Raw genomic sequence first — 24,786 nt, 5'->3', positions numbered from 1 at the left:
GTAAACTTTTCTATCTCTAAGCACTTTCATACTAATGATGCTTTAAATACTTACAGCTTATTAATAGCTATAACACATTATAAATAGTTTATAACATAATCACCTGTTTTAATTAATAGCAGGGCTTAAGCAGTAGGAAAAACTTAATTGTGATAAATCTTCATAGACAAGTTAAACTGAATTTCTGGTCAGTATAATGTTCCCTCCTCTTGAAGTAAACTCTGAAAATAATTAGAATATTAACATACATGAATCTTTACTTTCTTCTTTCCAGAGGTACAGCTGCTTAAGAAATACAGTTTGGGGGCTTCCCTGGTGGCGCAGTGGTTGAGAGTCCGCCTGCCGATGCAGGCGACACGGGTTCGTGCCCCGGTCCGGGAAGATCCCACATGCCGCGGAGTGGCTAGGCCCGTGAGCCATGGCCGCTGAGCCTGCGCATCCGGAGCCTATGCTCTGCAACGGGAGAGGCCACAACAGTGAGAGGCCCGCATACCGCAAAAAAAAAAAAAAGAAAAAAAGAAATACAGTTTGATGTTCTAGTTTTTATGAAGAATTATGAAAGAATTATGAAAAACATGTTCTAATCACTAATTAATTGATACATGTCTAAAATGATCTATAACCATACAAATACTCTGATTAAGGTATAATAAAAATAGCATGTGATTTGAGGTGAGACAGCATGGGCTGTTATTGATACATTTATTCAACAGATTTTATTGAGCTCATACTATGTGCCAGTCATTTTTCTAGGCACTAGGCGTACAGCAGGAAGCAAGACAAAATCTCTACCCTTACGGGGCTTACATTCCAGTAGGGAAGACAGACAAATAAATGGCAAACAAACAGAATAGAGTATTTCCTTTTATAAAGAAGAGTTACATAGATCCAAAATAAAAAATGGGGGGTGATGGAGAGAGGGGGGACTATAAGATGTAGTGATTAGGGAAGGCTTCTTCAAGGAGAAAGCATCTGAATGACAGAAATGAATGAAGATGAGGAAGTAAGCCATTTAAAGACCTAACAGAAGAGTATTCCCAGAAGAGAGAGCAGCCAGCACAAATGTTCTCAAGAGGGTCAGTCTTGGTGGGTCTAAGGGACAAGAGATAACCATTGTAACGACTAAATTAGCCATGCAGAGGATGAGGTAGGCAAGACAGCAAGAGAGAGGCTCACGGGATATGGGTGTTACTGAGTGTGATCAGAAGCCTCTAGGAAGTTTGAGTAAGTGTGTGTGTCATCACCTGACTTAGATTTTTAAGTTCAAACTCACTGCTGGATGGGGAACTAACAGTAGGTGGGACAGAATGAACAAGGAGGCCTAGCTTAGCAATACTCTTCCCGGTGAGAAGCGATGATGCCGCTTCTCAGCACTGTGAACATGTTACTTGGCCTCTCTGGCTTCAGCTCCCTCACCCACAGACTGTGAGCTATAAGTGAGCTGTTTTTACATGGAACTTAAATTCTGCGTGGGAAGTGAAACAAGCGTGGCTGGCCGACCACAGATTCTGCATCTGAAATAAACATCAGGTTCCAGTTCTACCCTAGGCAAAACTAAGGGCTGTCTTTCACAGAATTTATTTCATAGGTACTGTATAAATTTTGGAAACGATCCCCAAATATAAAGAATAACATAAAAAATCTGCAGCAAGTCTACCATGTAAGACTGATGATCCTGATTATGTTGCGTTTTCCCCCCACCCACACATAACCTTTTTGGAAAACTGCTTTTTTCCTCAGAAGCATTTACTATACTTCAAATCATTAAATATTCTTCAAAAATATGAACTTTTGATTTATTTGCATAAGTCCCTACCATGGTACATTTTACCTGTTTCCAGGCCCACATAACTATAAATGACGCTATGATAAACATGCTAATATGTAAATCTTTGCGTGCAGAGCTGGTTGTTTCCCTAGTGTAAACTCTTAAAAGTAGAGTTTCTCAACAGTCAAAAACTGTATGAAAATTTAATGCATTTAACATATGCTGGCAAACTTCCCGCCAGAAACTTATTTCAATTACCCTTTAGACCAGTAATATTTTTGAGTCTTCTAGGGCTTTTTTGAAATCTCTACAGTCCTCTTTATCACTCATCTTACAGGGCTTCTTGTATCTACTGCAATTTCTATCTCTGTCTGTTCCTCTTGGGAGTCCTTGCTCCAGACTTCTGCTCTTCACCCAGATCTAACCCCACATAACTCTACACACTCAGAGCCTCCCAAGGTTGGTTGTAGCACACACTGTTGACTCCCTACATAACTGCCTTTTCACCATTCTCCCTGGCTAATAGTGACATGCTCTTGTCTGGGTATCAGATCGCTAGCAATGTACTTGAGGAAAGTAGGCTTCTCTTCCAACCCTGAGGGTGGCGGGGGGGATGAATATTTATTTTTCTCATCCATTGTTAGGGGATAAATCTCTTTTTTTTTTCTAATTCCATTGCCTTTGCCACTAATTAGCAGCATGTGAACTATGTCTAGTGAATAAAGCATAAGGGGAGATATGCTGGGGGCTTCTGGAGCAACAATCTATCCTTCCCAGATAAAAGGAAAGAAGTAGTTCTCAAGCTGCCCTACTTCTCTCCTGCTTCCTACTTTTGAACAGAAGTGATACATGGACCTTTGGCAGCCATTCCACAGCCATTAGTTGTTTCAGGATGAAAAAAAAAAGGTCAAGGATAGTAGAACAAAAGGATAGAAAGTGGCTGGCTTCCGGACATCACTCAGGCACTGAACAAATCTTGAAGACCATCTGTATTTAATAATTGACATTTATTGAAGTAAGGCTCTGACTGTTCCACAGAGACTGTGAGATAGAGGCTCTATCTTTTTTGATGGTTACTATTCAAAGGAATGGCTCCTAGGTTCTTAAGGAAGACATTCTTGGGTTGTAAAACCGGCAGGAGACTGGGAAAAGATTTATATCTCTAAGGGGCTGAGAGAGATTTTATAGTTGCAAGGTTTCTAAAGTAAATACTCTAAGGAAAGGAATCTCAGGGGCCTATAGTCAGAAAGAAAACTGTCTATGTTTAGTGATGGTGAGAAGAACACTGAAGCCATCTTTGTCAGTGAACATGCTGCTTCTCCCTCAGTTACCCTAATCACTCCCCACTCTGAAAACCTGTGCTAAGGAATTAAGTGAGCCTCTTATGACCTTTCAGAAAATTTCTAAATTGGCCAGAGTTAGTTTCTGTCCTTTGCAACTAAAGCCCCTCTGATGAATCAAGATTGCATTCCTTACATTTCTCTTTTTTGGAAATTAGGAAAAGAAATTACATTTTCCACTGAGAGTAAATTATAACAGATCAGATATAGTGGGGGGAAAAAGGTACTGAGCTTGGAGACCTGAGATATGGATTCTAGTTTCAGTTTGGTTACTGTATGTTTGAGGTCTGATGCTGGTTTTTCTCAACCTAACAAATAAGAAGGTTGGACCAGATGGTCTTTGAGGTCCCTTCCAAATCTGACTTTCCAAAACTCTGTGATAATTTTGCCAGTTAAACAAATGCACCTTTAGAAATGTAAAACCAAAAGATCATTTCTTTATTCTCAGATTTTCATTAGCTGGAAAGAATAAAAATAACTATGCCAAAACTGTCCATGGTTTAGCAGAAGCAAAATCACAGTCAGAATTTCAAACAGCAGGTTTTGATTAGAAGGAGTTCAAAGCAGTCATAATTTACTTTCTCTTCAAAGAAGCTCTTAGCATAGACCTGCACAAATTACCAATATAAAGTGGTTGGCAGGTACAAGGTAAAAGACAAGAACTATATTGAGTAGATAAAGAATTATCTCAGACACTGGATGGTACTTTAGAACAGTAACTTGGGAAAGGAGGAATACGACAAACTGATCGGCATAGCATAAGTTCATTTTTCCAGCAATTTGAAAGCAGCAATCCAGGGCAATGAAATAAAATCAGCGCATCTCACCACATGGGGCAGCTAAAGTTGTAGTCTCCACAAAAGAAGGATAAATGGAATGTGTCACAGGGGATTAGGTGTTTAAGGGAGTAGAAAGTTCTTATAATAGCTGCTGCTTTTGAAATGAGTAGATAAGGTACTAAAATTCTTGCATTCCGCCTGGGCTCAATCCTTTGGGAAAGGGAGTAGCGTAAGAAACAAGTGCTGAAATTTGTTGCTGGAAAATGCTGAACATAATTTTAAATATAACGCTTGTCTCATTTGAATCATAATTCATGCTCATTTTAGGAAAACTGCAAAAGAAATATATACCAAAAAAATTAAGAACACATATTGCCATTACTCATCTAGACACAACTCTACTTCTTCATTTTCCCTGGAACAAAATCTCAGCTATTCCAACTGGGGAATTACTGCTTTCATTACCAGCCACATACCTAGAAGGAGTGTGTTCAAATTGGAGGACTAAAGAGAGATGGGCTGTTGCCTTTCTATCTCTCTCCCTCTAACTACAGATATAATTACATAGATATTACTTAAAGAGCCTAGGAATGTTGAGGGCATAACTTGGTTTGCCCAAGCTACCAGGTTAGGCTACTGGGAAACTACCTACTTCTACTAGTAAAACTAGCTTTCCTATAAGCCTGGCATCCCTTCTTGGGCAAAGACAGCAAGGAATCCCATATATTAGGTTTCCCTCCAAAGAGAATTATCAAGGTATAATTCCCTGCACTTAATCCCTTAGGTTCCCCTCCTACATGCCAGCATTACTGGGTCATGGTTCATGGACAGTAATGCATATTCAAGTACAAATACTGCCTCTGTCAGCACCTACTACCTCTAAGCCCCACCCACTCAGGGAAGCAAGTGTTTTAGCATGTAGCACCATCCTAATCCTCCTGCTCTCTGCATACCACTTGAAGAGGATTTAGAAACCCTGTATGGCTCCCAAATGCAGGATAGGTCATCTTTCTAGTCTGGATAATAGGGGAACAGACCACACTGAATGGCATGAAAATCTCTGTCAAAGGCACTAGTAAGGATTTCCATGGGGTGCTATAGCCTTAGCCAATACAACCACTGGACTTTTCATTTAAAGTCAAATGTTATTCCCTTGGATAGAGGCAGAGCCAATCACTTACACATATTTTAAAAGCACTACTGACCAACCCAATACTTTAAACATTTAATTTTTCTCTACTGGGTGAGCAGCTCAAGCCGTGCAGCCAACACCAACTAGTTTTTGCATTACTTCAAGCAAAGGCAACAAAAGAAACAAAACTCATTACCTTTGAGCATTCAAACCCTGACAATACACCACATAAATCATCACTTCAAAAGAACATGTTAACAATGACTTGACTTCCCCATACTAAGCAGCTAAGGAAGCATTACAAAGTATGCTGATTGGTTGGTTTTGCCAGGGGCAACCTATCCTTTTTAAGGGGTGTCCAAGATATTAGAATTTGTCATTTACTGATACTATCTGTACACAAGCTCTATGCTGGGACTAGATGCTGGAAAACATGGCATTCAGAAAGAAAGAGGGCTTGAAGTGGCTTTCTGCAGACTTCTGAGAAAAGGTCTCAGGATTCCCTCTTTTATTTCTCAATCCATCTGAGAAAGTTAGGAAAGAACCCTGAAGTGAAGTATGGAAATGAAAATAATTCTGAGGAATTTTCTAGAAATTTCCAGAATCCAAAAATTTCTTTCTCAAAATTTTAATGGAGCAGAAAGTTCTCCCAACGTTCCATGAGTTAGCCTTTATTTGCCAGTCTTAAGCAACTTTGGATAAATGGTTAAAAATCTGAAAGAGATAAATATTGCCAATCAATGTAAACAACTGATGGCTGTTGACTGATGATTAAGTTGTGTCATCGATACTATCCTATAATATATATATATAATATATATATAATATAATGGCATATTACTCTGTGATGTGATATAGGTTGTAACAAGATGCAGCCATGGTAGCTAGGACCAGTGATGTACCAAACATGTGGGTGTTCCTAATTCTCTCAGTTGAAAATACAACCTGACGCAACCCTTCTAGGAACAACATAGGCCCTTTGTTTTGCTATTTCTATTTTAAAGAAAGGAGAGGACTATCATGAAGTAGATAAATTATGCTAAGAATCAAGTATAGTCTCCTTATCCTCTTTTGGAAGATTCTACATGAACTGGACTTGCCTATCTCTCGAGTCTCTTATACTATTACCATAGCCTCAAAACTTAAGTCCCTTCTGACTTCGCTCACTTTCCTCTACAAGAAATTTTCTTCCTTCACCCAGTCATCACAGAGGTAACTCCTTCTTACTTGGGTTTCAGCTCAAATGTTAGCTTTTGAAATGTTTTTAACTGATCAATCTAAGGTAACTTTATACCCCAGGTAAAGGTTTATGTTTTTGATGGTTCTTACTCCTATCTGAAATTATCTAGATTACTTGCTTATTGTCTTTTTGTCACTATAACAATATAGATTGGATTGGGGATAGGAAACTTGTATATCATGTTTATTGTTAGATTCCTATCTTCTACAAGAATGTCTATAATATTTGTTAAGGAATTACTGAATGCAGAGTATAGTGGTTTTCCAAGGAAGAAAAATTAAAGAAAGATGTTATTTCTTCAGTACTGGTATGTGCCTCATACTTGGAACATATCATGAACATTTTCTTAGAACAGGATGCAAAAGACAATTTAATCAAATGCTGATTACTATAATGAAAAAGATGTTAAAGTACCTCCACTGTCTTTAGTGCATTATTGCTATTCACGTGGCATGAATAAAACCAAAGGCATATGTAGTATATTTTTACCTTTTTTTCAGTGGGGGTTGTATATATTTTTTGAGAACTGGCTCCCAGCACTTAATTTAATGCTATACTGAGGTATGTTTTAGCATTTTTGTACTCATCTATTTCTAATCAAATTAAACCAAGTCTATACCTTATCAGCCAAATGCTACACTGACCCGAAGTTTAAATTCCTGTTGGAATCTCTCTGGGAAGGTGGTCTATGTTTCAGCATGGTTTTCAACTTCTCTTCAGTATTAACCTTTTATTCTTATTCCGAGATGTAACCCTTGGCCATTCCTACAAAAGACATGACTCTTTTTTCATACTAGGTCCAGTAATAAATTTGGGAGCTCCATCAAGCCTAGGAATGAGTTGTGCAAATAAATACCAGAGTTTATGATTATCTTTTCAAAAACAATATTATCCTCCAACCTCCTAAAGAGCTTTCCTGGAAAATAATTTAAACATTGATAAATGAAATGATTAACCTAGTCCCATTAGGTTACTGCCAGCTTGTTTGGAATCTGAATGCTTTATTATTGCTTTCAGCTGATTTAATATCAACTGCCTATTTGCTGTCAATGTCAATGTCTTTAAAACTCCTTGACTGGGTCCCTAATGGAAAGACATTAGATGATAAGGCAAGCGATTTCTCTACCTTCCTTTTGGTGTCTGACATCATTAATGTGATTAATGAGGTGACCAGGGAACCAAAGTCACTTGTCACCATTAGATTGCTAATATAATAGCCAAAGCTGAAAGGTGAGGAAGGAATGAGAAAAAAGTCTTCTCTTATCTCTGTTCTCTACTTTATCAAGGAGACAAACAACCTACCTTGTGTGAACCTTTTTGTAATAGTAAACATTTTGTAATAGTAAATGTTAAGAAAATGAAAAAACATGTTTATTTGGTTCCAAATTATTTGTGATGACTGAAAAATAATTATTTTACCTTTAAAGATTAAGAATACGTTCTAGATGACTGAATAATGACTATACATTATAGTCATTATACTGACTATATTGTATATACATTATATACATTATAGAAAAGAAATTGCTGGATCAGTGCCTTTAAAAAGGAGTAAGAGGAAAGGTAGACTCACCAATGGAAGTGATTGGCTCATGTTGATGTAAAGTACAGCAGAAGCTCTTGCTTCAGGCACAGCTAACTCTGTCTTGCTCCTCCTGTCCCCCTCTTTCTCTCTTCACCATTTCCCCCTTCTCCCTCCATTTCTCTGCTATAATTTTCTTTGTTGTTTTCAAAATCCTGGAGAATAACAGAGAGAGAACTTCTTTTCTCTCATTGTAGTAAAATCCCAAAATTGATACAAACCTGGCTTGGACTACTTACTCAGTCTTAGAGGATGAGGATATGTATATTGATGTGTTCATACGAGCCCAGACCTGGAGCAGGGGGAAGTAGTTTACCCAAATGTGAAACATACAAGAGCGGGAAATTGTGATGCTTTTTTATACATAAAAGGAAAAATCAATCCTGAGCGACCAAACAATAAAAATAAACTACCTATCTACCATAGAAGGAACAAATGGTTTTTAAAGAGAAACTCGGTTTGCATTTGGTCATACAAACTTTTTTCTGTAGAGTTATATGGACTGATGGGCATTCTCGTACATGGCTGGTGGGAGTGTAAACTTCAGAATTTTCCTGAAGAGCAAATTGGAAACATTTTAAATATGAATATACATCTTAAATATGAATATACACCATTCTAGAAATTTATACTAAAGGAACAATAATAAATCATCACAAAAATGTGACTAAAGTGATGTTTCTCTCATTGTATATATGACAACAAAGAACTGGCAACAACCTAAATGTCAAAAAATAGGGAAGATTAAAAAAAAGCATTGAAAGTACTATTTTAAAATTTATGTGTTTGTCTGTTATTTATTTATTTATATAATCTGAAAAGATATATATCAAAAGACTAGGAATATCAGGATGGTTGAAATATGGGTGATTTTTCCTGCCTTCTTTTGGCTCATCTCTATTTACTAATTTTCCCCCAATGAATATAAACATGTATTAACTGTGTAATGTTTGTGTTCTGAGAAGAGAGCAGCTTGAACAGAGATTCCTGATTCACTCTAAATACCCTTTCTAAATAATACCATATTGGGATGGGAGGCTGGTGAGCAGGACATATAACACTTCAAAGGTGTCTTTAGGGACCAAGAATCAGCTGTAAACTATTCTCTTTTGTGATCTAAGCCAAGGGATCAGACCCAAGGGAAAGGGCTTACCTATGTTTGGGGTCTCCAATGATGACTCAGGTTTCTTTGTTTCTTGAAGGAAATCAGCAAGCAGAAGCCTGGGCTTCTCTTCCAGAAAGACTGCCCCTGTCCATTTGCTGCATGTGGTCCTACTGACCCAGAGGCCTGGAAGAAATTACACAGAGGAGAAAAATGCCCTGTCCCTGAAGTGGGGAAAGGCCTGCCACTTGTACCCCAATTTCACATGCTATTTTAAAATTAATTCCAGATGAAATAAGTTTTTAAATGCAAAATACATAATGGTTAAAACGTTACAAGAAATTTAAGAAGAGTATTTGTGTAACCTTGCATTATACAAGATTATCCCTAGGCAAGATAGGAGACCTAAAAGCCTTATGTAATATTTCATTATATAAAAATTAAACACCTTTCATGGCAAATATACCATAAGCAGAATTAAAGAGAAATGAGAAACTGAGGAAAATATTTTCAATGCCTATGTTAGATAAAGGGTTAATAGTCCTTGTATTAAAAGATCTCCAGAAATAATTAAGAAAAAGGGAAGTAACTGAAGGAAAAATGGATGAAAAGGCAAAGACAGAAGAAGAAATTCTAATGGTCAATAAATACACAAAAATTATCTTAACCTCTCTAGGGTTTAAAGGAATGCAAGTAAAAGCAACAAGATGTCATTTTTTCATTAATCTCATATAGAAATAATAATATAGTGAGAAAAAAGCACTGATGAAAAAACAGGGAGATATAACCTCTGATAGGAAATAATTTGTGAATTGCAATGACCTCTTGGATTGACCTATTAATCTTGATTTGGAAATCTATCCATTAGAAATAAAAACCCTGTGTTCTATGAACAAAGATGTCTATTGCAACACTATTTTATAGTAGCAGAATAAAAGAAAAAATAAAGGGACACCAACAAGGGAAATGGTTGGATAAATCACAGTACATCTACTCCATGCAACAGTCCATAGCTATCAAAAAGAATAGATTAGGCCAATGACTCTCCAAGTGTGGCCCTTGGACCAGCAGCCTCAGCATCACCCAGGAACTTGATAGAAAAGCATGTTCTCTGGTCCCACACCAGGCCTGCTGAATTGGAATCTGTGAGGATGGGGCCCAGTAATCTGTGTCTTAAGTTATCCATGTGTTTCTGATACATGGTTAGATCTATATCACTTGTCTTGAGAAGTCTATTCATATTGTTAAATGAGAAAATTAAAATTTACAGTAATATATTTAACGTGATGCATTTTTATAAAAACAAACAACTATAAAGCATACACTTTTTTGATATATACTCATACTTTTGTATGGGAAAGCATAAAGTTGTGCCAATAACATTTTTTAAGGTAGGAAAGGAGTAGGGAAAGAGGAATAACCTCTCTCTTCATGTATCTTTGCTTCCTTTTTCACTGGAAACAGTGAGCATATACTACTTTCCTAATTAAAAAAAAAAAAGACATTTAAATAATAAGTTAAAGAAAAAATGGTCATTGAGCCTAGATTTTCACCTGACCTAGATCAAATAGACTCTAAGCTATGTGGACATCAATTGGTTACATCTTCCTTTCACCAAGCCTTAATTGGCCTTAAGACCTAGCTCGTGATGACTCTGGTATAATCCTTTACTAAGCAAACTATTAAATAGGTAGGTGGATCAGAGCAAGGATTCTTGCATTTTGCATGAAGGGGCTCGAAAGAACAATTTCTCTGGATTATTTCTCCAAACTGCCTTTATAGTTAAAGTTAAGACCTATCCATTGGTCCCTCTGAAAAGGTTACAGTCGATGTCAACAACTATAATACAAGTCTATGCACAGTTTACTGAATTTAAAAATTTTGTCAATTGGTAGTTTATTCCAATCCTTCTTTCCATTGTGTTTTAAATTTTAAGTGTGGAGAAACAATGCATTCTTCTTTAAAGCCTTAATCATTTATTGAAATACCATTTTCAAAGTCAAATTAAGTTAAATGTTGAATTATTACATTTTTTGGCTAAGATTTTCCCTTCAAGGACAAAATACTCCAATACTATCATTTGAGATTGGTTTTATCTATATCTGAAGTTTGTTAGAAAATACATGTATTTGCAAAGCTCTAGCAAGTCATAAGTACATGATTATAGGGTCCAAAAGTTACATCCCAGGAAGTCACAAAAGTTAACAACATGGGCCAGAATAATCATGGAGATTAGGTAAATTTAACTTGTGATGTTGACTTCTTCCTTTTAATTACTTAGCTCTTGAATATAGTCAATAGTCTGATGAGCTCTGATTATGGAGAACTCAGCTAAAAATATACTAAATTATAATCACATGCAATGTGACATTTACAATTCTACGATTTTAGTTCTCCTATCCACCCATTCTTCTTCCATGGGACAACTTTAGGGTTATAACTGAAATGAATCTCTAATGACTAATGCCCCAGTGATTTGATTTTTGCACATTGCTGGAAAATTAAGAAGAATGTTTACTTGCCCGTTAAAAACCTATATTCCACTGAAAGGAACCTAGATTTAAAATTCTCACAAGCCTGAAAGAAATAATTTCATAATCTAATATGTTATGGTGGTCTAAATGAGAATTTTCCAGCTCAGTCTCATAAAAAGAAGCTTTTTGCCACTAGACTTAAAAAAGATTAGACATACAATTTAATTAACAAAGTCCACTGTAATTCCTTAGAAGTCAATCTCTTTTAATCTTCCAAGTTTATTGGCTTCATTACTGTTGCAAAGAATTTCTAACCCACGATTACATCTGTGCCTTTCTGCAGAGCCATTCAGCATCCTGAGAAATACCCAACTAATTTGATTGCATGCTTTGGTTCTCAACAGATCCCAAAGAGAGAAAATCCTTTCTGCCTTTTATCTAAAATGTTTGCTCTGCATTAACATATTTCACTAGTATAAGTAAAATAAGCTTTTTTTCCTTCAACCAAGTATTTGAGAACATACTATGTGCCAGTGCTTGCCAAGCACTTCAAGTGCATAAGGAAAATCAAGACAAGGATTTGACATAAGTAGCTTACATTACAGTGAAGGTCTCTCTCTAAAAGGATTCCTTAAATATTTTTTGCTAACTCAATATTTATTACTTAATCAGATGCTTGATTTAACACCCATGCTATTTGCTACCCTATTAATAACTGATTAATGCATTTTACTATTTTGCTCTAAATGGTTTACTACCCTCCAAGGGAAATATTTGGACATTTCCCTTCACTGAGGCCAGATTATCACTGGCACCCAACCAAGGAACAGACCCTATGTTCCTTCCAAAATTATTTGACTTTATTTCCATAACATAACATCCTTTCTTTTATCAAAGAGTGTATGAAATGCTGGAACCGAGGAGAATATTTTTATTTAAATATTAAAAATTTGTACCTGTATAACTTAAAGCACCACACCTTACCCTGAAAGGATTTATACGTTGTGCTGAGAGAGTGAATCAATTTTATTTGTGGTGTTAACGGAAGTTCAAATTGTTAAATTAGATTCAGATAACATATTCATGGTTTGCATTAACAAGAAAATAAGCAGACAGTTGAACAGATTCAGAAACTGTGCATGTTTAAAGCAATGAGCATTTTAAGTGTAAAGAGAAAAATAATGTAGTTTTAGTAAATAGTCTTTCTACTTTAAAGTCTCAACCATGGCCATGGGATTTCTGTTCTCATTAAATCTTAGTTTTTTCTTAGTCCTAAAAAGACTTTTCAGTAGAGGGCGGAAGAAATCCAGTTTTGAAGAACTCATGTTACTGTAATCGCCATGGTCAGACTCTACAGGTGAGAGAATGTAGTCCCTCCTACAAAGTTCGTCATGTTAACCAGAGGAAGGACAGAACCTTGGGGCTGAAAGAGTTCAGATTCACTATCCACAACTGATACTAAATTTCCCACATTTGTAGTAGGTGATTATTCAAAAGATACTTCCATGCATTTGCAACAACAAACTTTTAAAAGTTTGATGCTATTCCATAGGACTTTTCCTGGAAATTTTCTTTAACTAAAAAGTACTTTAAACTTCACACTAGAATTCTTAGAAGGGTGATTTATAGAACCCACACTTGGGTTTTCCATTAGAACTGTAACTAAAGATAAATAAATAAGAACTGCCATCTCCAACCAATGGTTAGGAATGAAGGTGCTGGATTTGTTATCCTGGGTTTGATTTCCAGCTGTGTAATCTTGCACACATTACTTTCTCTAATCTTGCTAAACCTCAGATTCTTCACAGGTAAAATGAGGATAAAAGTAGTGCCCATCACAAAAGGGTCTTTGTGAAGATTAAATGTAATAAGGTGTTTATCAGTACAATGCCCTGCACATAGTTCCCACTCTATAAATTCATGATTCAACAAATAAATATGTGCTACTCTTTGGTCATTTTCAATAGTTTTACTCTCTATTATTTTCCTTAATAGACTTTAAGGGGTAATGATGTTACTGTCATTTTCAAAGAACCAGATTAGTATTTATTTATCTTCTCTAGAATTTTTAAAATTTTTGCCTTCTTTTTTATAAATAACATCTTTTATTTCTATTTGTCTCTTCTTGCTTTTTCTTTTAAGTTTTATTTATTTTTAGCTGTGTTGGGTCTTCGTTGCTGCATGCAGGCTTTCTCTCGTTGCAGTGAGCGGGAGATATTCTTCGCTGCAGTGCACAGGCTTCTCATTGCAGTGGCTTCTCTTGTTGTGGAGTACGGGCTCTAGGCTCACGGGCTTCAGTAGTTGCAGCACGTGGGCTCCGTAGTTGTGGCACGTGGGCTCTAGGGTGCATGAGCTTCAGTAGTTGTGGTGTGCGGGCTCAGTAGTTGTGGCTCAAGCGCTCTAGAGCACGGGCTCAATAGTTGTGGTGCACGGGCTTACTTGCTCCGCGGCATATGGGCTCTACCTGGAGCAGGGATCGAACCCGTGTCCCCTGCACTTGCAGGCGGATTCTCAACCACTGTGCCACAAGGGAAGTCCCTCTTCTTGCTTTATTTTTCTTTTTCCTAACTTCTTAATTCTTTTATTTTTTGCTTTCTCTCCTAAGGTAAGCATTAGGACTCTGATTACAACTTGTACTATAGCCTGTAGGTTTGTATGTGATGTGTCTCATTAAATTGCTTTCTAAAGAATTTGCAATATTCACTGTCTTCTCTTGGATTTGAGAATAACCTGGGAGTGAATTTCTTAGTTTCCATGTAGTTGAGATTCTTTTTGATCACCTTTTAATTTTTGGATTACTCTATTTGACAATACCTTTTAATTTAGAATCATCTTTACAAAAGAACAGTTAGTTAAAAATTCATTATCACCTAAGGGAATTTGTTTTATTTAATAATTTTGATAGCCCTTTAAGAATTCCCAAGAAAAATTTCACAGTTTCTGTAGCCTCAATACTGAGAAGCATGCAACAATGAGTAAAAGCAAAAGAAAGTCCATATTTAAATGTCTGGGCATTCAATGTATTTTGCTTTATTATAAATCTTAAATATCTAGTAGGAATCAAGATGGAGAGAATTTAAAGTATTCCCACTTGCTTATACACTTTACTCTTCTCAGTTTTAATAAAAAGCCTTTATAATAGAAGCCAGTCCAGGGAATTTTCTGGAAGTAAAATTAATAAGAAGTCAAGCATCAAAGCACAGTGTTAAACATAAAATGAGGCCAACAGACTGGGTGCAAGGAGTATGCAGATGATGAAAGTCAAGCCTATGTTTAAAAAAATAATAAGTACCCCATCTGAGCCATATGTATGATCCACAAAGATAAGGAAACCCTATCACTGTTGTATCTCCACCTCAAGGAGAAAAGAAACCCCAGGAACAAGTGGTTTAAGTTCCAAGACATAGCCAACAACTCTAAATGCAGAGACTTCCACATTAGTTCTAGAAGTTTATAATCTAATCCTCAGTCCCAGGAAGACAAAACATTTTACCCTGTATCTAGAGTTCTCTCCAGTTTTATGCAGGGTTATAGAAAGAAAAGACTATTTTCAGAGCTTTAGGCAAGTGGTTCTCGCTGACCCTTAGTTTCCTCATCTGCTGAATAGCTACCAGGTGGCAAGAGCCCTGATTATATAATCTGTATGTTTATTTTTAGCTCTAGCATTTTAAAATTCTACAGGCAGGTTAACATGTGTCTATTCTAAGCATTAAAAATGTACGAAGAAATTCCAATCACAAATAGCAGGGCTATAATAGAACTTACCAAAATAGTTTTGATCAAATATACAACACCCTTAAGTATTACTTGATAAGACTAGTTTTGCACTAATCCTGTCATTGATAAATTAAGTGTTCAGGTATGAAGATTAGTCATGTCAAGTTATTTCATGATGCAGAAATTTTATTTACCCAAAAGAATAAGAAGAAAGTAAACTTTTGAGTACTTTAAATGGGCTGAGAAATAAGTGCTAAGCATTTTACGTGTGCCAAATAACTGGAAATCATGAAAATAACAATTGTGGACTATCAGTCTAGAGCAGATGTTGCTGGTTCCCTGCCCACATCCCTCTGATCTTGTTACTTCAGTTTGCTCCTGTACAAATACCAACGGCCAGAATCTGCATCTCTTTGCCCAGGAGCCTTTGAAGACTCGGAAGGCTGCCACACCTTGCACCCAGCAGACCTGCGGTGGAGGGAACTAACACCTCTACCCCAAGGAGCAGTCTAAACCAAGGGCTGAATGGAGTTGCTTGGTAAATGCCCAGCTTGCTCACCCCACAGGCAAGGTGTGTGTTTTACACCATTTTTTCAGAACTTCCCAGAGGTGTTAAGATCTAGTTACAAATAGCAGTGGCTGCATTGATAGTTCTTCGCACACTGGCTACCCCACCTTCCTTGTGTCTCTTCCCCACTCCCCTACTCATGTTTCCTACACCTGCCGAGCTAACTACTTGCACTTAAGTCCTTCTATAGTCTCAAGATCTGCTCCTGGGGGGACCCAAACTAAGACTGACTACTAGAAACAGATTGATCTCATTGTGCAAGTCAGTTACGATTTTGTCCTTCACCACCCCACTTAAATATACAGTCATGCTCTCTGCCCCAAATTAGGAACAAACTGGGCAGGAGTCTTGTATATGCAATCAAGAAAGCAATACCCACTTCCAAAAGAAAAACAAATACAGAGGTGAAACTTGATACCCGCCCTGGGAGCAAAGAACATGACAGAAACCTTTCGCTCAAATGAAGATATTATAGGATGGGGAAACGGAAGGAAGAAGATTAGCCCTTTGATTACCATTTTCCCTACTCTCAGGAGAATTTTGATGATAAAGATTTAGACAAGCATATTTTAGCAGGGTAGACATGAGTTAAGGGTTCATTCTGCTGAACACTAGTTCTAAGTCTGAAAGCAAAATTGTGGCAGGGACACATCATGGATATAACCTGTACCTAACACAATAGTTGGAACATAGTAGGAGTTCACTATGTATCTGTAAATGTATAGTGAGAACCAAGATGAATCAGGCAAGCCTTAAAGACTAAGAAAGAGGAAGTTAATCCACTATAACTAGCTCAAGACTAGTTAGAAGGAAAACTAAAACGTCATCCCGTTTCAGCTCATCAAGTTAGGAAGGAAGCCCGCGTGATCAAAAACTCCACATGTACTGTCTTATAGGAGCTTGGAGATAATGATAGAAAGGGGGCTAGACATTCTCCAAAAGGAAGAAAGGGAAACGTCCATGATCCCAATTATGTTTTCATTATAAAGTCCAAACCAAAGGCAAACTTAAAATGTTATATTCAGAATGACTAAAGAATTAATTACTGTTGTAATATCTTAGTTCTCCTGTGTTAAAGTCAAAATTATACCTTCCCAAATGTCTATTTTCATATCTCTGAATCACTCATGAACACACTGTAGGTTACAGGCATGCTACTTTTACCTGACCATTGTGGAGCCCTTCACATTAATAGACCTGATCTTAGGTAAAAATATTCTGATGGAGACAAAAGAAATTTAACATTTGACTGATCCTAGCCTTCTTACATCACCTCCAGTTATAAAGAATTTGCTCATTCTCTTTCTCTTCCTTCTTCTCTGCTCTCTTGAAAACCCAGTCCCCAGGATATTATCATCCTGACTTTGGAGAACAGGTATAGTGATATCTGATTGGAGGAATGAGGATGCTTCCAAGAACAACGGACACATGGTTTGGGGCTTGGTAAGACAGGAAATAAAGCGAGAGAATGAAACATTCAGGGATACTATGGTATATTAAGAAATGAGAGAGGAAGTGGGATTTTATAAAGCGTTGTTGAATTACAGAGCTGTGATTCAAATATAAACCACTAAAATACTTGTCTGGAAGTATAAGTTTAAAGTATAGTATGGTATAGTATAGTAGAGTATAGTTTAGTATAGTATAGTATTGTCTGAAGTACTATAGCTTAAGCTGCCTCTAGGCTAAGCTGCCTTTCCTACCCTCTTTCTATCCTGAAACTATATACAATAATGTTGCTGGGTCCCCAGAGCACTAGCAGGACAACTTTGAAGTAATTTATTAGAAAAGCAAATCACCAAAGAGGCATTAAACTATCATCTTTCCATCAACCACAATACCCTTCTGTCTTTAAAAGACAGATGTTCAAAGAGTGAAAATGTGCCTATTTTGTCTGGGAAAAAGTGGGAATTTTATTTCAACTTTCTGTGTATCATTAGGTTGCTGGAAATCATGGAAACCTAAATTACATATACAACCACTTCATGCACTGAGATCTCTTATTATAAGAAGAAAGCAGCAATATAATCAGTCAGCTCAAATCATCCTCAACATTAACAAAGTGGCTGTAGAGTCATTTTAAGAACTGACTTTCTGCTCCTATTAGTAGACTGATTATACTCTAGCTTTTGTTCCGGAAGCATATCACCAAACTAGTCTCTCAAAATGTGTATTAAAAATGATACATTTTCCTTGCCAGTGTTTATATTCAAGTCAAAGTTTCTTTAGAAAAGAACAGGAATACAAAAAAATGTGAAGCCATGGCAGTTTGCATCTCTCCAGCGAAAGCAATCATCAAGGCAAATATTTATTGTTTGAGTTGTTGAACATAGATGTGTGGACAGAAGTTTAATGTCCATGCAATCTGTTCCCAGTGCATTAGCTATCACATTACAAATGACAAACAAGATTCTTTCTTGTTTAAAATGTGTCCCACATGCTCAGAATCAATCTTGATCAACAGACTGTGGTATAATTTGGCAGTTCAGAGATGAGAAGTTTATGGACACATTTCAGTTAAAAAATAAATTCAAAGAAGACAACTTGTGTGCATGATGTATCTAAAAATGCTTCCGAAAGACATTTAGGAATCTAAGTCAACTCTGAACAGAGAGTCTTGGTCTATTTTGTCAAACAATATAACGTAGAAGAATTACTTATGGAGAAGCTACAGACAACCTTCCACTTTTTATACAACAAATTCCTGAAGTATATTCAAAAGCTGAATGTGAAAAAATAAAACGATCTATGTGGAACCTTAGCTCCACTAATTACTAGTTAAAATAATTTAAATTATCTAATGTCTCTAATTCATATTTATACATTCAACACATATTTACTGTGTTCCTGTTACGTGTCAGACACTGCTCTAGGGTTTGAAAACACAGAAGTTCACAAAAGAGGCTACAATCTCTGCCTTCACACTTTGAAATGAAAGAGGCAAAACTGGAGGAGTATTACATAGGTGTTTGATAGATATTTTAGAGTGGGACAGGTAAGATGTCACCAAGAAGATGACCTTGATGATATCCTGAAGAAAGTGAGGGAACAAGTGTGGATATCCATGGAAAGAAACAGCATTTCATGAGTGGCAAGTGCAAAGGCCCTGAGGCAAGACTATGCCTGACAAGAAAAGGTAGCAAAAGAGAGCAAAAGCAGAGAGATGAAGGGTAGAGTGTCAGAAGAGGAAGTCAAGAAGTAAAGGGGGTCAGAGCTGGGGAACAGACCTGTTAGTTCATAGCAAGGACCCTAAAGAGAATAAAAAAGCTATTAGAGGATTTTGAGAAAAGAAATTTTATCATCTGCCTTACATTTGACAGGAATAATAACAATTCTTCCTCCTAAGTTTACTGTAAAAATTAAGATAGGTACTCCCCTGGTGGCGCAGTGGTTAAGAATCTGCCTGCCAATGCAGGGGACATGGGTTCAAGCCCTGTCCCAGAGCCCACATGCTGTGGAGCAACTAAGCCCGTGTGCCACAACTACTGAGCCTGCACTCTAGAGCCCACAAGCCACAACTACTGAGCCCACGAGCCACAAATACTGAGCCTGCATGCCACAACTACTGAAACCTGTGCACTTAGAGCTCGTGCTCCGCAACAAGAGAAGCCATGGCAATGAGCAGCCCACACACCACAACGAAGAGTAGCCACAACTACAGAAAGCCCGTGCGCACCAATGAAGACCCAATGCAGCAAAAAAAAAAAAAAAAGTCTCTCTTTTAAAAATAAAAATTAAAAAAAAGCCCTCTTCTCGAAAAAATTTTTTTAAAAATTAACTAAGATAATTGACATAAAATGCTTCCCACAGTACATAGCAAAAGGTAAACATAAAATGTTAGCTGCTATAATTATTTTTGTTATTCAGACAGGGATTAGGAACACATAATAAAAAATGAAAGTCATTGCATGGGTTAGGCTTCTTATTTTTTATTTTGTCTTTATCCTTAAAAAACTCAGAATAACAATCCAAGGAGGGAAAGAAGAATAATGAAGAGATGCTTTGGTTCAAAGATCAAGTGAAGATAATTTCTGATACATTTCAGTGCCTTTTTTAAAAAATGGAAGAAAAAACTTAAAGTACAAAACAGAAGGATAGTAAATTTTCAGGGTAAATCTCTCAATGCTCTAAGCACAGAAATAATTGGAAATCTATTTGAAGCAATTTGAATTGATGTTTCTTCCAACTTAGGGCCAGGAAGAAGCATCAAAACTGCTTGGATGACTTTTGGCAAAGAACTATACACAGTAAATAGAAAGGATTTATTGTAAATAGATTCCAAGAAAGCTACTAATAGGCCTCCCTGCTGGCTGAGCAAGATTACTGAAACAAAATAAAGCAAAGCAAAAGGTATTATTGCCTACTTAAGCAGTGTGGCATAAAAATTATTACAGTAGCTGGACTGGAGAAAAAATAAACAGATCATGCTTAAAACGTCATGAGAGGCAAAGTACATTTTGTCTCTCCCAGTATATCATGACAGGTGTACAATAGGTATAAATGATATAAATATTGGAGAAGGATTTATGACTTGAACACCCAGAGAAGCTTCAAAGTGCAGAATCTCATTTCACACACAGCCAAGGAACAGTATATTGTTATCTTTCATTTTTATATCATTTTGTGTATTTCATTCCTTTAAAAAGCATTTATTGATTACCTATTATGTGCAAGGAGCTGTGGAAAATAGAAAATTGCGTAACACATGGTCCTTGTCGCCCAAGAAACCCACGTTATAGCAAACGGACACAAGGCATAGTGTCTATTTCACTGAACATAAGACACCATCAATTGGAGTTAAATCAAAATAATAATTTTATAGGAAAAAAGAAAATCAATAAATATACATAGAGTTTTTAAGATAAACCCAATATCAAAAACATTAAAATTTGAACGAAATACATACCTTAACATATAAAATCAAGTATATAAATATCTACACTAAGAGGAAGCATAAGTGTCAAAGATGGTTTCTGAAATAACAGGATGTTATAGGCGCACAAAGGAAAAAGTATTACCACTGGGTCAGAGAGGTTAGCAAAATCCAGATGATGTTAACATTTCAGCTGCGCTTTAAAAAAAGAAATAGAAAGTCTATAATGAAAATGACGGGTAAAAAAATAAAATAAAATAAATAAAATGCATTCCAGGCCAGTAGAAATGGTGGGTAAGAAATGCATTCCAGGCAGATGAAATAGCACGTACAGAGTAAAAATTACTTTGCACAGAGGAGCAGCCATACATTCAGATTGACTGAAGGAGGTTCATAATGGACCCAGTTGTAAGGGGCTTTAAATGCTAAGTAAATGATTGTAAACACTGCCCTGTCCGAAACTAGGAAGCTTCAAAAGTAGATAACACATACTGTTTAGGAAGAATAACACAACAAAAATCCACAGTGAACTGGAGGGAGGCTAGACTGCAGAGTGGAAGAGCAGTAGGGAATCTCCCATAATACTCCAGGCAAGATATGCCAAACCAGACGAGGGAGGTGAAAAGGTGAGTTGGATGTGTCTCTCTCCCTTTAGCGTGCTTTTACTCACATGCTCGTAATTAATCCGTAATAATGTGACATCAAAAGATTTTAAAGAGGAAGAAGCCAAGAGAGAAAATGTATGACTTTTTTTTTTTTACTATATATCATGTTGAGATAAACTGAGACATATTAAAAATTTTAAGTTTATTTGAGCAAAAATCAATTGGAACCAGGCAGTGGCAAACCTTCAGTGTTTCAGAGGGCTCTGCCGAGAAGAACAGGGGGAGACGTGTCTAGAGAAAGTGCAGAAGCCGAGAAAGGAAAGCATAACTTGGCTATAGCTTAAAGCCTAGTTGGCTGTTTGTGATTGGTTGTCCTTAGTGTATTGATTTTGGAACCCTAAAGCATTTGCAGGCTTAGATTTTGGTTTGCTCACGTAGGCCACAGCATTAGCGCCTCCGCAGTCTAAGGGCCTCGTTGTTTAATTAATTTAACACTAGATAGATTCGACAACCCCAGAGGGCAGATCTGCTGTTCTCTTCTCAGCACATCACCTAACTTTCATAGGTTTCTGATCAGAAATTACAGAATGAATGCTTTAGGATGAGTTGGATGTTTCAACTTGAAAGATAAAAAAAGCACTGTGAGCATACAGGGTGCAGTGCTTTGCTAAACAAAGATGGCTATACTGACTCAGCTGTTCAACCTGACGCAGTTGTTGACAATTTTCGTGGCAGTAACAGTTTGTAAAGGCATTATCTCTGTGCCCAGCCTGCACCATGTAATCAGAAAACTAAGACAGGTGGCTGAGTGACATGGGATGAGAGGTGAATCAGAATTTTGGCTACTTCATTAGCAAAATCGTGTTTAGGGTGATTTGGAGTTCCACCTTCCTATTTCAAATGATAAAATATTTCTGAAGGAGATTAGGCATGCACACATCATCAAAAGAAATTTCATTTAATGATGTTGGACAAATTACCAATCAAAATAGACTAACTTCCCCAAGCATCACTTGCATGAAGAACACTGGTTCTCAATTTGTAAATCATTTCTTAGATACTTGGTAGAGTTAAAAAAATAAGGGTCATATTTTGTGGAGTCTCTGACAACTCTATCAGAGTCACCTTGGGTGACCCATAATTCAGATTATAAATCAGGCAGAATGGAGTCAGGTTTGGAAATCTGTAGCGACCAGATTTGGAAAACACTGCTCCAGGGGACACTGTGACCAATAGATAGCTCACATTGAATCCATGAGTAGAAACTAGTCTTTCTCTCCATGCCATGATAACTTACATCTTCAAATTCATTCCAAGCACATTCTTTTGCAAGCAACCAATTTCTATCTTTTGTGATAATTATATTAATATTGATACTAAGCACATATGAAAACCATGCATTCTTTTCTATCTGGCATCTTTCAAGATAATCCACGTCATGGTGTGTATAAGTAGTGCATTCTGTTTTATTGCCAAGTATAATAAGAAGGTTGGGAAGGAGAAGCAAACCTGACCACAAGTGGGATTTTTCAATCACGAAAACTATTCTTAATTAGTAAATACTTACACATATGTACACATATATACATACACTTTCATATATATGCATCCTATGAAGGTCATCTATGGTTTCAAGATTATTCTATTTGTAGTTATACAGTTTATATTGGTCTGGGGCAACCTCTGTTTATATAATGTCCCCCAAAAGGTGTTTTGTCCAACAAAGAGAGGAACACAAAAGTCTCATTTTTGCCAAGTTCTTTGTAGGATGGACCTGTATAAATTCTAAAACAGTCACCAAGGAATGCACTGAAAAAACAAATTCTAAAGCAAGTCTCCACAAACTTTTTCCATAAAAAGCCAGATAGTTAATAGTTTAGGCTTTGTGAGCCATATGGTGTCTGTCACAACTACTGAACTCTGCCAATGTAGCATGAAAGCAGCCACAGACCACAGGTAAAGGAACAAGCACGTCTATATTCCAATACAATTTTATTAATGAAAACAGGTAACTACCAACACCTATTAGAATGGCCAAAATCCAACACACTGGCAACACCAACTTCTGGCAAGGATGTGAAGCAATAAGAACTCTCATTCATTGTTGGTGGGAATGCAAAATGGTAGCCACTTTGGAAGACAGTTTAGTGGTTTCTTACAAAAGTAAACATAGTCTTGCCACACGTTCCAGCAATGATGCTCCTTGGAATTTACTCAGAAGAGTTGAAAATTTATGTGTTTTGTTGATTAGAATACTCACAGGGGATTTTTAGGGCAGTGGAACTAACTCTTCCCTATGATAGGTAATGGTGGATACACGACATTATGCATTTGGCAAAACTCACAGAATGTACAATGCGAAGAGTGAACCCTAATGTAAACTTTGGACTTTAGTTAATACAAATGTATCAATATCGGTTACTCAATTTTAACAAATGTACCACACTAATGCAAGATGTTAATAATAGGGGAAACTGTGGGTGGGGTGAGAGCACACTTTCTGCTGGGAACTCTCTACTTTCTGTTCAATTTTTCTGTGAACCTAAAATTGCTGTAATAAAACAAAACAAAACAAAAACAGGCAATGAGCCAGATTTGACCTGTGGGCTATAGTTTGCTGCCCTCTGTTCTAGAGAATGAAGACATCATCAGAGAATACTTGGAGTTCATAAAGTTGTCTTTGTGAATGTCACTGACTTCAAAGAAATTCATTCAATATTGCTTTCAGAATTTTGTTTAGAAAAGCATGATAACACTCCTGCCAATTACATTCATATTTTCATATTTTTATTTCCATAGCAAAAATTTATCCATTATAATCATGAAACTGAACCCATGCCCTTTTCTTACAAGCCAACAGTTAAGCAGATCCTTCTTGCTCTCCAGCACTGGAGGGACCTCCCACAACCCACAGAGCCCCTGTGTGGGGAACCTAGCACATCTTAATGTAACACAAGCAGTGCTCCAAATACAGGTGTCTTCAGGCTATGGCTTCATCTAGGCTGCTCAGAAAGATTAGATACTTTATTGCCCTCTTAAATAGTCTCATATTTTATACTTTAGAAAGTTTTATCTTCTAGAGTTTCCACCTGTCATGTTGCCATCAGTAGCACGGGAAACAATCCTAGCATTTTTTTAAAGAGTGCTATAAACTCAGTCTTATCTCCATGTCCACTTTACAGTAGCAATGTGTATTCCATTTTTAAGATACTAATCAAATTTTAGTTAAAATAGTAACATGTATTCTCAGTAACAATACTATAAATGATCTGTTCTGCACTTACTGTAACAGTAAAAACATATATTCAATGGTGTTATTATTATTTTAAATATTTAATTGTTTTTGTTTATGTTTCAAAATGCAGCAATAAAATTTACTTCAACTGCAATCACCCATGCAACTACAACTTTTCTTATAATTTGCCATAAATAATAAATAATGCAGTGCCTATAAATGCACAACAATCTTTCTTGGGAAAAGTTGGCTTTTGACTGCTGTAATTTTTGTGAGATTTGTCAAGTCAAGATAGAATTTTAACTAACTCGGGGTCCACCTGCTGCTAAGTGATCTAGGAACATGTAGAAGACTTGTTTTCTTTAGGACAA

At 36.7% G+C, this 24,786-nt stretch overlaps 1 long non-coding RNA gene across 3 annotated transcripts in view; it reads right to left on the bottom strand.

Annotated features, from left to right (window-relative positions):
• Positions 1 to 253: 253 nt before the first annotated feature.
• The window catches only part of LOC137220895 (uncharacterized), a 309,684-nt gene continuing 285,151 nt past the window's right edge, over positions 254 to 24,786 (bottom strand). For all 3 annotated transcript variants that reach the window (XR_010941832.1, XR_010941833.1, XR_010941834.1), the window contains 3 exons: positions 8,995 to 9,129; positions 7,833 to 7,996; positions 254 to 453 (listed from right to left, as the gene is read on the bottom strand). This is a non-coding gene — a long non-coding RNA (uncharacterized lncRNA). The remainder of the gene's footprint in view (positions 454 to 7,832; positions 7,997 to 8,994; positions 9,130 to 24,786) is intronic.

Source organism: Pseudorca crassidens, chromosome 3 (assembly GCF_039906515.1).
Source record: "Pseudorca crassidens isolate mPseCra1 chromosome 3, mPseCra1.hap1, whole genome shotgun sequence".
In the NCBI taxonomy this organism is placed as follows: Eukaryota; Metazoa; Chordata; class Mammalia; order Artiodactyla; family Delphinidae; genus Pseudorca; species Pseudorca crassidens.
The sequence above is the reverse complement of the archived record's forward strand: the minus strand, read 5'-3'. Positions and strand labels throughout refer to the sequence as shown.